The sequence below is a fragment of the Leopardus geoffroyi genome, chromosome B2 (assembly GCF_018350155.1).
Source record: "Leopardus geoffroyi isolate Oge1 chromosome B2, O.geoffroyi_Oge1_pat1.0, whole genome shotgun sequence".
Taxonomy (NCBI): Eukaryota; Metazoa; Chordata; class Mammalia; order Carnivora; family Felidae; genus Leopardus; species Leopardus geoffroyi.
Window position 1 is genome coordinate 131,405,603 of NC_059332.1, and position 14,647 is coordinate 131,420,249.

The 14,647-nt window shown below is 39.3% G+C and overlaps 1 long non-coding RNA gene across 1 annotated transcript in view; it reads left to right on the plus strand.

The window, feature by feature from the left end:
• The window catches only part of LOC123609123, a 70,276-nt gene extending 61,408 nt beyond the window's left edge, over positions 1-8,868 (plus strand). Inside the window, exon 2 of the long non-coding RNA XR_006717620.1 lies at positions 8,462-8,868. This is a non-coding gene — a long non-coding RNA (uncharacterized LOC123609123). The remainder of the gene's footprint in view (positions 1-8,461) is intronic.
• Positions 8,869-14,647: the final 5,779 nt, after the last annotated feature.

Consider the following 14,647-nt stretch of genomic DNA (forward strand, 5'->3'; position numbering starts at 1 on the left):
TTTAATGTACTTTTGGATTCAATTTGCTAGTATCTTGTTGACAATTTTTGCATCCATGCTCATCAGGGATATTCGCCTGTAATTCTCTTTTTTTTAGTGGGGTCTTTGGTTTTTGAACCAAGGTAATACTGGCCTTATAGAATGAGTTTGGAAGTTTTCCTTCAATTTCTATTTTTTGGAACAGTTTCAAAAGAATAGTTATTAATTCTTCTTTAAATGTTTGGTAGAATTCCCCCTGGGAAGCCATCCAGCCCTGGACCCTTCCTTGTTAGGAGATAACTGATTCAATTTCTTTGCTGATTATGAGTCTGTTCGAATTTTCTATTTCTTCCTGTTTCAGTTTTGATAATTTATATGTTTCTAGGAATTTATCCATTTCTTCTAGATAACCTACTTTGTTAGCATATAATTTTTCATAGTATTCTCTTACAATTGTTTGTATTTCTATGATGTTGGTTGTGATCTCTCCTCTTTCATTCATGATTTTATTTATTTGGGTCCTTTCTCTTTTCTTTTTGATAAGTCTGGCTAGGGGGGGTTATCAATTTTGTTAATTCTTTCAAAGAACCGGCTCCTCGTTTCATTGACCTACTGATTTTTTTTTCTATACCATTTATTTCTGCTCTGTTCTTTATTACTTCCCTTCTTCTGCTGGTTTTAGGCTTTATTTGCTGTTCTTTTTCCAACTCCTTTAGGTAGAAGGTTAGGTTGTGTATTTGAGACTTTTCTTCTTTCTTGATTAAGGCCTATATTGTTATATACTTCCCTCGTAGGACCGCCTTGGCTGCATTCCATTATTTCACACTGCCATGTTTTCATTTTCATTTGTTTTCATGCATTTTTTTAAATTTCTTTTTTAATTTCCTGACTAACCCATGTTCTTTAACCTCCATGTATTTGAGGTCTTTCCAGTTTTTTTTTTCTTCTTGTGGGTGCCTTCAAGTTTCGTAGTGTCGTGGTCTGAAAATACACAAATATGAAAATAGTATGACCTCAATCTTTTTGTACTGGTTGAGGCCTGATTTGTGACCCAGTCAGTGATCTCTTCTGGTGAATGTTCCATATTTCAATACACTTGAAAAGAATGTGTATTCCACTGCTGTAGGATGAAAGGTTCTGATTATGTCTGCTAAGTTCATCTGGTTCAGTGTGTCATTCAAAGCCATTGTTTCCTTGTTGATCTTCCGCTTCAATGATCTGTCTGTTGCTATAAGTGGGGTGTTAAAGTCCCCCACTATTCCTATATTATTATCAATGACTTTCATTAAGTTTCTTATTAATTGATTTATATATTTGGCTTTCTCCAAGTTGGGGGCATAAATATTTACAAGTGTTAAGTCTTCTTATTGGATAGATACCTTTATTATGATAGAGTGCTCTTCTTGGTCTCTTATTACAGTCTTTGGTTTATTTTTTTTTTTTATAAATTTTTTTTTCAACGTTTATTTATTTTTGGGACAGAGAGAGACAGAGCATGAACGGGGGAGGGGCAGAGAGAGAGGGAGACACAGAATCGGAAACAGGCTCCAGGCTCCGAGCCATCAGCCCAGAGCCTGACGCGGGGCTCGAACTCACGGACCGCGAGATCGTGACCTGGCTGAAGTCGGACGCTTAACCGACTGCGCCACCCAGGCGCCCCTACAGTCTTTGGTTTAAAATACAGTTTGTCTGACATAAGTATGGCTATTTTCTTTTGATGTCCCTTAGTATGATAAATGGTTCTCCACCCACTCACTTCCAATTTGGAGGTGTCTTTGGGCCTAAAATGAGTATCTTGCAAGCAGCACATAAATGGGCCTTGTTTTGTTTTGTTTTATCCATTCTGATACCCTATGTCTTTTGATTGGAACATTTAGTCCATTTACATTCAGAGTAATTATTGATAGATATAAATTTAGTGTCATTGAATTACCTGTAAAATTGCTGTTCCTGTGTGCTGTCTCTGTTCCTTCCCAGTCTTTGTTGCTTTTGGTCTCTCTTTCCTGCTCAGAGTATCCTCTTTAATATTTCTTGCAGAGCCGATTTAGTGTTCACAAACTCCTTTAGTTTTTACTTATCTTGGAAACTCTTTATCTCTCCTTCTGTTATGAATTACAGCCTTACTAGATAGAGTATTCTTGGCTGCATTTTTTTCCCATTTAGCATGTTGAATATATCATGCCACTCCTTTCTGGCCTGCCAGATTTCTGTGCATAGGTCTGTTACTAACCTTCTTCATCTACCCTCATAGGTTAAGGACCTTTGTACATAGGTGGTCTCAGGATTCTCCCTTTATCTTTGTATTTTGCAAGTATCACTATGATACGTCTTGGTGTTGACTTGCTTGTTGACTTTAAGAGATCTCCCTGACTCTTGGACTTGAATGCCTGTTTCCTTCCCCATATTAGGGAAGTTCTCAGCTATAATTTGTTCAAATAAACCTTCTTCCCCTTTTCCCTGTTTTTCTTCTTCTGGGACTCCTATGATATGGATATTATTCTGCTTTATGGAATCTCTGAATTCCCTAAGTCTATATTTATGATCTAATGGTTTTCTTTACCTATTCTTTTCAGTTTCATTATTTTCCATAATTTCACCTTCTATATCACCTGTTCATTTCTCTGTTTCTTCCTTCTTCATTGTGATTACAACCAGTTGGTTTTGCATCTCAGTTATAGCATTTTTTATTAGGTCTCATCTCTGCAGCAAGTTTCTCTGGTGTCTTCTATGCTTTTTTCAAGTCCAGCTAGTATTCTTATGACTGTTTTCTAAATTCTTGTTCAGATAAATGTGGATGGAACTGGAGGGTATTATGCTCAGTGAAATAAGTCAGTCAGAGAAACTTAACAGAAGACCATGGGGGAAGGGAAGGGGAAAAAATAGTTTCAAACAGAGAGGGAGAAACCATAAGCAACTCTTAAATTCAGAGAACAAACTTAGGGTTGATGGAATGGCAAGGCAGAGGGGAGAATGGGTGATGGGCATTGAGGAGGGCACCTGTTGGGATGAGCACTGGGGTTGTATGTAAGCAATGAATCATGGGAATTTACTCCCAAAGACAAGAGCATACTGTATACACTCTATGTTAGCTAACTGGACAATAAGTTATACTTAAAAATAATAAAATAAAAAATAAATTCTTGTTCAGATATGTTGCTTATATCTGTTTTGAACAAATCCTGGCTGTGATTTCTTCTTGATCTTTCTTTTGGGGAGAATTCCTCTGTCTTGTCATTTTGTCTAGGTTTCTCTCTTTTGCATGTTATGAAAGCTTCTTATGCTTCTTGCTCCTGAGAGTAATGCTATATTAGAACGGGTCACATACTGTCCAAGACCTGGTGCTTCAGGAAGTGTTTCTGATATGTGCTGTGTGCACCGGCTGTTGTGTTTGGGCTGCTCTTCCCTACTGGTCAGTCCTCTGCAGAGTTCCTCCTTACTTGGAGTAGGGAGTGTTTAGACCTTTAACTAGGTATGCTTTGATTTGTTTGTTAAAATAAGTCTGATTTTTTAAAAAAGTGTGGGGGGGTCTGATCCAAAAGAGAAAAAGGAAAAGGAACAAAGAAAACAAACAGACAAACAAAAAGCTATAAGACTGATTCCAAAGAAAAAGAAAGGGAAAAAAAAAAAAACAGAAAAGGAAGCCTGATCCAAAAACCAAGAAAAGGAAACCAACAAAGAAAGAAAAGAACTATAAGCCCGATTCCAAAGAAAAAGAAAGGGGGGGGGGAGAAAGAAAGAAAAGGAAGCCTGATCCAAAAAAACCAAGAAAAGGAAACAAACAAACAAACAAAAGAACTGTAAGCCCTATTCCAAAGGCAAAAAAAAAAAAAAAGGAAAGTCTGGTCCTATTTCTACTGGAACTGAAGCCCTTTGAAGCACTGCATGATCAGTAGCGTTGGGTGCATGTGGGGGGGCCTGTGCTGGTCCCTGGGAGAGAGGCCTCCTCTGCTGGCTCACAGTCAGACCTGCCCTAGTAAAGGTGCCCCTGCAGAGCACAGGGGGGCAGGGTTTGGTAAGCGGCTCCTGCCCCCCTGGGGGGGAACTGTGTTGCTCTGTGAAGTCAGACCATGCTGGTAGGTGCGATGGGGGGACAGGGATGGGGGAAGATGGCAACACCCCACGCTCTCATCCCCCGGGGAGGGTAGTTTGCACCAGTAGCTGTTCAGCAAGTCCTCACAGAAAAGCAAAAATCTCCCCTCCTGTGTCCCAGGCGGATTCAAAACTCCAGATCTTCCAGGACCAGGCAAGGCACTGACCTGCTCCCCTCCTCCGGAGGACAGACTCACAGCACTTTGCCTGGTGCCATTCTGTCCAGAAAAGCAGCTGCAGGGCCACACAGGTGCCTAGGGTTTGTGGTGAAGCTCAGTGAAAGGCTGCCACAAGGTTATCTGCCCTCTGCGCATGCCTCTGTCCCCTGCTGTTGACGGCCACTCAGTGGCTCCCGCCGGTCTTTTGTCCTTGAAGAGGCAATATACCCTCTTCCAAACCTACTCCAGAGAGAGGAAAGTTCTCTCCCAGTGCGACCCAGAGGATCCCCACACCACACTGTCAGCAAATGGCGCAGGCTTCTAAAACCTCAGAATTTGAGGGGCGCCTGGGTGGCGCAGTCGGTTAAGCGTCCGACTTCAGCCAGGTCACGATCTCGTGGTCCGTGAGTTCGAGCCCCGCGTCAGGCTCTGGGCTGATGGCTCAGAGCCTGGAGCCTGTTTCGGATTCTGTGTCTCCCTCTCTCTCTGCCCCTCCCCCGTTCATGCTCTGTCTCTCTCTGTCCCAAAAATGGATAAAGGTTGAAAAAAAAATTTAAAAAAAAAAAAAAAAAAAAAAAAAAACCTCAGAATTTGAGCTCCACTGTATGCAAAAACTTGCAATAATCCATTCCTCTCCATTAGCCAGTCAATGGTTTTGGAGGAGTGTTCTTCTTGTGTGAAACTGACACTCTGCTCTCTCTCCCCCTCTCTCCTTCTCTGTCTTCTCTCCACAAAAAGGGCTCCCTCCCCTCCACAGCACCATGGCTTTTCTCTCCCACAATTCATGTCTCCACCTCTCCTACCTGCCACATTCTCTCCCTCTGATTAGGCAGATTGTTCTCTTAATCCTCAAATTGATTTCCTAGGTGTTCTAAATGATTTGATGTTGATCTAGCTGTGTTCAAGGGACCAGGGTTCACTGACTACTTTGCTATCTTAACTCCTCCCCATTGTTTCTGTATGTTTTGATATCTTTCTTATATATTGGAAACTTTCCTATATACATGGTAATCCTTAGCTTTTCTTACACATTTAAGAGTGAAACACTAAAAGTCTCATTAGACTCTGCCTTATATATATGATCATAGTTTTTTTGTGTCTAGACGCCATTCTAGACCATTCTAGGCTAACTTTCTTTTTTAACGAATAACAAGTATTTACAGCAAACTTTGTCATCGGTATACATGGTATATCCCTCTATTTGTACAAATTTCCTTTTACTTTCTTCAACAAAGTACAGTATTATAATTCTCTTCAGAAATTACATATATATCCTTTTTGGTAGATAATCTAAGTAAATAATGTTTTTTTATGTTACAAAAGTTATATTTTTTCCTTTTAAATTACATTTTCTAATTTACTATTTCTGAAATGTAGAAAAATGATCAAGTTTTATCTTTTGATCTTATGATTGGCATCCTTGCTAACCTCTTAATTGTTCTAAGTTTCTGTATATTCTATTCTATATTTTAGCCATCAGATCATCTGAGAAAACAACGTTATCTCCTTATTTTCATTCTTAAACTTGTTTGCATTTTTATCTTATCATATTGGTTGTAACACTACTGTCTCTTCATATTTATTGTTTCATGAAACATATTTGAGGCCACATCGATTTTTATCCCTTTATACATAATTTTCTCTTGTTTTGTAACACTTTATAAAATGCATGTTGTTTTACTCTCCTTACTTATCTATGAGCAAGACAAGCTCTGTTCTACTTGGAGTTGTTCACCTAACAGTAATCAATGAATTCAGTTCAGTTCTATGAAACTAAATAAAGGAAACCTCATTTAAAATGGAGTTGGGAAGGGGCTCCTGAGTGGTGCAGTCTAAGCATCTGACTTCAGTTCAGGTCATGATCTCACAGCTCATGAGTTCGAGCCCCACATCAGGCTCCAAGCCTGCTTCAGATTCTGGGTCTCCCTCTCTCTCTCTGCCCTCCCCTGATTGCACTCTCTCTCTCTCTCTCTCTCTCACTCTCTCTCTCTCTCTCTCTCTCAAAAATAAATAAGCATTTAAATTTTTTTTGAAAATAAAAATAAAAATAAAATGGAATTGGGAAGCCAGAAGGGGGAACTCTTACATGATACCACTCACAGCCCTTTGCAGCCTCAACAAGAAAAGGCATACCCTTCATTCCCACCAGGAAGAAGCCTACTTGATTACCCAGCAGGAGGAAGGCAGCTTTTCTCCTTGCCTCGCAAGGAGCCAAGCCACTGAGAGACTGTTGGAACTCAGCCAATGAAAAGCCACTACACTTCAAACTTCCAGTTTACTCCAATGGACTTTTGTTTATAACACTCCTTCCCAACTCCCCTCTTCCTCTATATAAGAGCAATCCTCTCCTTTGTTCTCTGGATCTGCCTACGGCTTTTGCTATAGCTTACTTGTCACAAATTGCAATTCCTCTTCTATTCCCAAATAAAGCCATTTCGCCAGTAAAATGATTGGCTGTTTTCTTCTTCAGGTCAACAGCTCTGCTCTCTGTGTACGGATACCTACAGTGAACAGACTGATAGCAACAAGGCAGGTTGTGTGGCCAGATCTCAATCCACTGAAGTTTCTAGTAAAACTCTTCTCTCATCTCTGCCTAGTTTTGTCATTTCTCACAACAGAAAGCTGGTGTTCCTTACATGCAACAATAACAGGGTTCTTCACTGGCCACCTGCTACTCCATTTCCCAACCTCCCAATCCCACCCTGACCCTTAGGGCACTTTCCTCTCAACATATGCTTATTATATTGTGACTTATAGTAAGAAATAGATATTAGGTCTTTGTTCATGGTTCCTGGCTCATAACTCCTAGAACCCTTGCCATTACCTATATAAGGGCCAAAGGAACTTCTTTTGTTATAATATTTAATTTTCTTCCCTAATTCTGAAATAGGTCCTGAGTGATAAAGGTAAAATGAATTTGTTTTATTGTTCATAATAAGCCCCTTTCAAGCATAGCTGAGTTTATGTTAATGAAACAAGTTTTGGGAAGCCCACAGGACGAAGACCTGGGTTGTAAAGAGGACCAATCTTGTGATTAAACGGTTGGAACTTCCCACACCCCCACCTCCTCCAGGGAGGGGAGAGGGGCTGGAGGTTGAATCAGTCACCAAAGGCCAATAATTTAATCAATTATGTCTATGTAATGAAGCTGCCAAAAAAATCCCAAAGGACAGCGCCTGGGTGGCTCAGTCGGTTGAGCGACTGACTTCAGCTCAGGTCATGATCTCATGGTTTGTGAGTTCGAGCCCCGCGTCAGGCTCTGTGCCGACAGCTCAGAGCCTGGAGCCTGCTTTGGATTCTGTGTCTCCCTCTCTCTCTGCCCCTCTCCCACTCATGCTCTGTCTCTCTGTCTCAGAAATAAATAAACATTAAAAAGATTGTTTTTAAATCCCAAAGGACAGCTTTTGGAGAGCTTTCAGACTGGTGTACACGAAGAGGTGCTGGGGGAGGAGCACACCTGTGGAGGACATGGAAGTTCCGTGCCTTCCCCACATATCTTGCCCTCTGCATCTCTTCCATCCAGTTGTTCCTGGGTTAAATCTTTTTATAACAAACTAGGAATCCAGTAAGTAAACTGCTGCTCTGAGTTCTGTGAACTGTCCTAGCAAATTAATCAAACCCAAGAAGAAGTTGTGGGAATTTCCAATTTATAGCCAGGTGGTCAGAAGCGCAGGTGACAACCAGGACATGGGGTTGGCATTTGAAGTTGGAGGGAGGCAGTCTTGTGGGACTGAGCCCTTAACTTGTGGGATCTCATGGTATCTCCAAGCCAACAGTGTCAAAATTGAGTTAAGTTGTAGGACACCTAACAAGTGTCACAGAATTGCTGGGTATGGGGGGATAAAAGCATACATTTGATGACCAGAAGTGTGAGAAGCAATGCAGTGTTATAGTAGAGTATGGAGAGTAGAAGAGACATACAAGAGGAGCGATTTTCCTTATTTTTCAGTTTCCCCCCCTGGGTTTTGCAGTATCTACCTGATTTGTAGGTTACTGGCAATGATCATTGTTTAGGGGTGTGTTCTGTCATCATCTTATTGCTTCTCAGTTCCAAACCCACCCTTCATTGCCCGTTTGTGATACTAGAAGAGTTTTCCCTTGCCAGTTGGCTTGATGTTAAGCTTGGTCAATGGAGGGACAATGAAAGACAATGGAAGGACAATGGAAGGACAATGAAGGAAGAAAGGGCTTTTCTTCTGGTACCTGGTTATGTTCTTCTCTTTTGGCTCCTACAGCAAGATGCGGCACAGGACACCCTATGGGCAGCTTATGCTGGCACCCTAGAGGGCAATATCCCGGCAGATGGCTTCTCAACGAATTCTTCAGCATGGCGTCTTCTCAGGGATGGCTTCCCTACACCAGAGGACAGAGTCTTCACAGCACTACTGCAAGGTCTCCACCATCCAGTGGGTCATGGCTGCAGAGTCTCCAGTGAAGTCTGAATCTCATGGGCAGGGGAGAGGAGGGTAGGGTCTTCCAAATGTGTTTCTTCCTTGGACGCTCCACCTCAGCCCTAGATGGGGGGCTGCTCCCCACGTCTGCTATTACTCTTCCTTTCCTTATGTTTTCTTTACTCTTTAGTAGGTTATAGTTAATACTGTTATAGTTAATACTTCTTTATATTAAACTTCCTTTGTTTCCATTTCTGTGTGACACTCGTATCTCCAATTGAACTCTAACATAGAATGTGATAAAGTCTTCTTGGTATCACTTTACCTATGCTGTCTACAGCTCTCAGAATTCACCTTCCGTTTTCCTCATTTAGTTTAATTTGGTGCATCGATAAGTATATTTGCAACATTATCAGGTTATACCCAGCAAGGGATGGCTTTCCTTTTGGTATGACATCAATGATAACCCGGTTGTCTGTTTGCAGTATTACAGATCTGATCGTTGGAAGGATTTTCCACAGACTAGCTTCAAGACTCTGTACCTTCCACATCTTGTTTCTCCTCCAAAACCCACAAATATGTGGTGGTGGCCACCAAAAGCCACATTCATATAATGATAGGATTTCTGGCCCTATACCTTCATGTTATAATGCCAGGTGAATCAGCACAGTGAGCAAGAGAAGTATTTGGGGAAGCCATTCCTATATCAGATGGTTGATAGTTTAACTTTACCCAACAGTGGCTGAAAACTATACAAACATGTGCCATTCAATGCAAGTTAAATACCCTGATTCCATTTTCTCTTAGATGAGTCTCATAAATTCTTGGAATCACTTCAAAACTACCTGATACAGAGGAGGGAAAGCTAGGGTAGAGGAATACAGTCTTAACTTGAGATTGAAATTGTCTACTTTTCCAAATTTTAACACACACACACACACACACACACACAAAATTGTTAACCAAATGAATGAAACATCCTGGGTCCACACACAAAAAATTGTTAACCAGATGAATGAAACATCCTGGGTCCAGAGACAGAGCAAAAGAAGTCTTCATGCTGGCATCCATGCCCTGTTTTGCCAAGATTCTCTGTGGCATCTGTACTTGGCCATGGAGAAAACAGCCACTGAAGGCACCCAATGGTACAACCAGGGGCTTCATTTGTGTCTATGACTCCCCCAAGCCTGTGAAGTTGTAAATACCCTTAGTGTATGCCTTTTCTGCACAAACTACACTGGCTAGAAAAGGATTTGTTATTTCTAATTTTTTTTTCATAATTTTTTTCTTTAAAACCTGACTGCTAAAATCAGTGAGTCTGTTCCCTTCGACTTGTGGGTTGTCCCAGTGACCAGATGGAAGGGAAACCTTTCCCAAACCCCAAGTCCAGTCAGGTTCTTTTGTTATGTGCCCTCCTAGAACTTCAGTCAAGGCACTATTTTAGTTTTTACTGTACCTTTTATGTGATTAATTCACTGACTTCTCTGCCCACCCCACCCACCCACTCCCACCAAAGACTAAGAATACTGACATCAGGGACTGTGTCTATTTTAGTTCACTAGTACTTATCACTTGACATTGAGTAAGTTCCCGATGAATGTTCACCGAAGAAAAATAAAAGCGCTTATCCAGTGAGTCAATTCTTTCTTTTATATGTTTCTCCTGTACTTGCCGTTATTACTGTATTTAATAATTACCACATTCTATTGATATTAGCTATGAACATGTCTGCACACCCTACTTGATTATAAGCTCCCAGAAGTTTGACATTATTTCTCAATTGTTTGAAAGTACCCAGTAAGTAATAAATGTTTATTGAACCAACCTGTGCCCTGAACTGGGAATTAGTATATCTGCCATATATCTCAGATGCATTATGTAGCTTCTTTGAGATTCAATTTTTTTTTTATCTGTAGACTGAAAAAGTTATTCTAGAAATGATCTCCTAGGATCCCTTCCAGTTAAAAAAGCTAAAAGTTATGTGATTCTAAATACCAAAGACATTCTCCTATCTCAAACCACTAACAAGATCTTAAGTAATTTAAATGAGGGGGAAAAGGCCTTCAGGTGTATTTAAAGATGTGGGGAGAATTTTCATTAAAATATATGGGATGGAAATTTGTTGATTCATTTTTACCTGGCGGAATTATAAACAATAAAATGTTTATTTACAAAAGCTAAACTGGATAACCATAAAGAGCTTATGCTCTTTGGGGGCATGCAGAAAAATCTCTAAAATGTGTGTATATTTTTAAAAACTTACCATTTTAGGAAAAACGGTAGTTTATACTTCTTGGGAATTTGAGAAATGTTGTATGCTTGCTGGATAATATTACCGTATACAAACATTTGAAAGTTTCCTTTAGGAATCTACTGTCATACTCAAGAAAAATATATTAGATGTTTGGGCCATCGGACCATTTAGGATGATTCTCTTTTAACAAATTTGATTTCTAGTAAAGAATAAAACTTACGTATATTTGAATTCAGTTTTAGCTTCACCCTGCTCTTACAAATGTAAATTTTATATCGACTCTACAAAAAAGCTGCTATCAGAAAATCCATTCAATACTCTATTCAACATGAAATAATGTTTCTCCCATGAAGACAATTTTCCCCATTTAGCTGTATTAAAATCTTCGAAATATATAATTAAAGAACACTAATTTACTTTAAAAATGCACAGTATTTAGTGTCATTTGCTTTGGAGTATGAGAATAATTTTCATAAATCAAATAGTTTATTAAGATCTTTCAAAGAAACAGAAGAGAAAAGGAAGATAATTTAGAGAAAATAGGTAAATGAGAATAGATGCTTTATTTCTCATATTCTCATGCAAAATACATCCTTTAGTCAATAATATTATTACCTCCTTTTAGAAAAATAGAATAAAGCATATCACCTCCAACTCCTCCCAATCTTTCCTTTCAGATAATCATGAGAGTCTTAAATATATGTATGTAGATGGTTTGCTAAAAGGTCTACATTTGAAAAACACTAATAAGGACGACTGGCCTCTAAAGATCACAGAGACTGTCACAGTGCAGCTATTTCACTACTTAGGATCCCATCAGGGATTTTCACAGTGTAAGCAGGTCTCTTTTTGGTGTCTAATTTTGGGGGGAGCATTAAATATATCAAACTTCTACTATTTAATCATGTTGCATCTGGAATTTAGAATGCAGTCTTAGCTCAATCTTGACAGTAAGTCACAAGCCAGAAGGAACATCAGATAACGCGGGAAGAGAGGGGACCTGACCTATACCTGAGGACGGCGGGTTGGGGAACCAGATTGAAGCACTCCTGGCACTCACACGGTGGCTTATTGCCACCACTGGGGGTAGGGAGAGGGAAGGAAGGAATGGAGAAGAGTACCATGCCAAAAGAGTCAGCAAGATGACAGCAAAAATTACATGTACAGTTTTGCCAGGACAGTTTATATTTCTTATGGTTTACTTACCACAGAAAAATTGGTCCTGATAATCAAAAAGTGGCTTTAACTGACAACCTGTACCTTTTTTTTTTTTTTGAGAGAAACCTGTACCTTTTTTGAGAGAGAGAGAGAGAGAGAGAGAGGCTGCTCAGAATTTCCGACAATAATAATTATTCAACAATTACAATTAAAACCACATGCTATATACTTGGTAAGTAAAATACCCGTTGGTATTTTATCTAGAATACCAAATTTCATCATCGATAGAAACATAAAAAAACATACTCTGAACAGCTCAAACACTTGCCCCAACTTTGATATCACTAATGCCTGGAACCTGGCCCTATACTATGATGTGTGTATCTCATCAACTCAGGCTGCTCCATTAGCCTTTCTCTTGTCTGAAACAGGATGGCATACAGGAATTCATTTTGAAGTTCAACCACAGAGAAAGGCAGGGGTGTGACTATGCTGACTGCAAACCCCAAAAAGGAATATATGTGCCTCAGAGGAAGACCAACGTTGCTGTAATTCAAGAAAACTTATACTCAGAATGTTTTCAGGCAGGGAAAGACACATTGCTTATAATGCTGCTCTCCAGAGACAAGGGAGCGGTGGGGGCGGGGGGGAGGGGGGAGAAGGGTAGTTCTTGGCATCAAATTTTTATATTACGTTTTAATATTTAGGTCCATTACAATTAAAAAGATTAAAAATTAAAAGAAAAAACTCCATGGTCAAGAAAAAACATGGTCAAATGAGCAAGTTGTACACCTGAAACTAATGTAGCACTGTGTGGCAATTATACTTAAATTAAAAAAAACAAAAAAGAAGAAACAAAAAAAATCTTTCAAAGTCAGAAGAAATGACTCAAAAAGTGATACATCAAAGAACGGCACATTTAACATGCATGGTTAGGGAGAAATTCTGGAAAAAAACAAAACAAAACAAAACAAAAACGCAGGAAACTCACTGCACTTCGGATGTATTGATAAAGAAGCCCTGTATAATCCTACCTGTTCATCCTACAGCTTTTTATCTTATTCCAGGATACTTCTCGAACCACATGACTAGCTGTGGAAATTTACTTCTGCCAACTGATCATCCCTTTACCAACAGGCTAGATTCTTATTTAATTTCACTTCCAACAAAAAGAAAAAGAAGAAAATGAAAACCAAATCCGAAGTAATTCCAGAAAATTTTGACTCCGGCTGAAAAGAAACCAACTGTTTACGGTTCTTGCCTCCCTATTCAGTTATTTCAGTGCCCTGCATGAACAGCTGTATGCAGCACACACGTATCATTTAATCTGACATATCTTAACTGCATAATTTATTTAATTTCTTAGACATCGTCATTTTTTTCCCCGCTTGTATTTTGTACATATAGACAAAATAACCTCAACACCCTGGTGTAGATAAAAAATGTATGCTCTTAAAAGCATGTATTTACATTTTATATTAATTTTTAATACTTAAATATTTATATATTGCATTAAAATTTCATGTGGAAAACATTTCTAAATTACTAACCAGAATCTATTTGAGCTCTGCCAAGACATAAGTATTTGCTTTGTAATTTTTTGCTCAATATTTTAAATAATATTTTTCTATTTTAAAAACCATGAATATAGTTTGGATTGCCTTAATATAGATTGAAAAGTAAATCAGCGGTAAGGCAACATGGCATAGCGGTGAAGAGCAGGGTTTATGGTATCAGACAGCCTGATTTCATCTGCCTCTAACACTTACAAGCTGTGTGACCTTACAAAAGGTAGTAACCTCTCTGTACTTCAGTTTCCTCATCAGTAAATAAGAGTAATCATAGCACCTACATCACAGAATTGTCAGAAAACCCAATTCATTTTAAACCATCACTGCTACTATCATGTCTAATACCAAAAGGATATTTTGATATTGCTTTTATCCTCATCCCAAAGAATCAATTATATACACGTAACACATGATATTTTGCTAGACCCTTATTTACATGAATCCATTGATTGACTCCTCTTAAAATTTGCAAACTCACATGTGCACAAACAGCCTGTAACAAAGTGGCCAATATATAGCTCTATGATATCCAATTAAGAACATCACCTATGAATGTGCTGTGCTGATTATAAAAAAAAATGTGGTGATTGCTGAGAAATTCATTGATGTTGCTGGGGATCCCGTATTCTACAACACAAAGTGCAGGTCCCCTCTGGTTAATCTAGAAAGATTTCATGGAAGAGCAATGATAGTGACAGTTTCATGACAACAGAGACACAACTAGGTGGGTTTAAAAGAAGCCACTGCTCTAGACTCATGAGGCTGTTTTCTTCAAGGTTTGGCATTTGGACTGGAATGACTGTATCATGGGAATTTGGTACAGGTTTGTCTAACATGAGTCAAGTCCCACGAACCAAAGAATAGAAACTAAGGAAATGAAGTTCAAGGCTTGTTCCTGGCATGCTGTGATGTACAGTCTGTAGATCTTAGAATTCTGGACAACATAATTAATGACAACACACTACAAGTCTTTGAGGGAAGACTGGAAAGGGTGTTTCTGGAAGAACATTAGGAGGCTAAGAGATGGGAGAAGACAACAATGCTAAC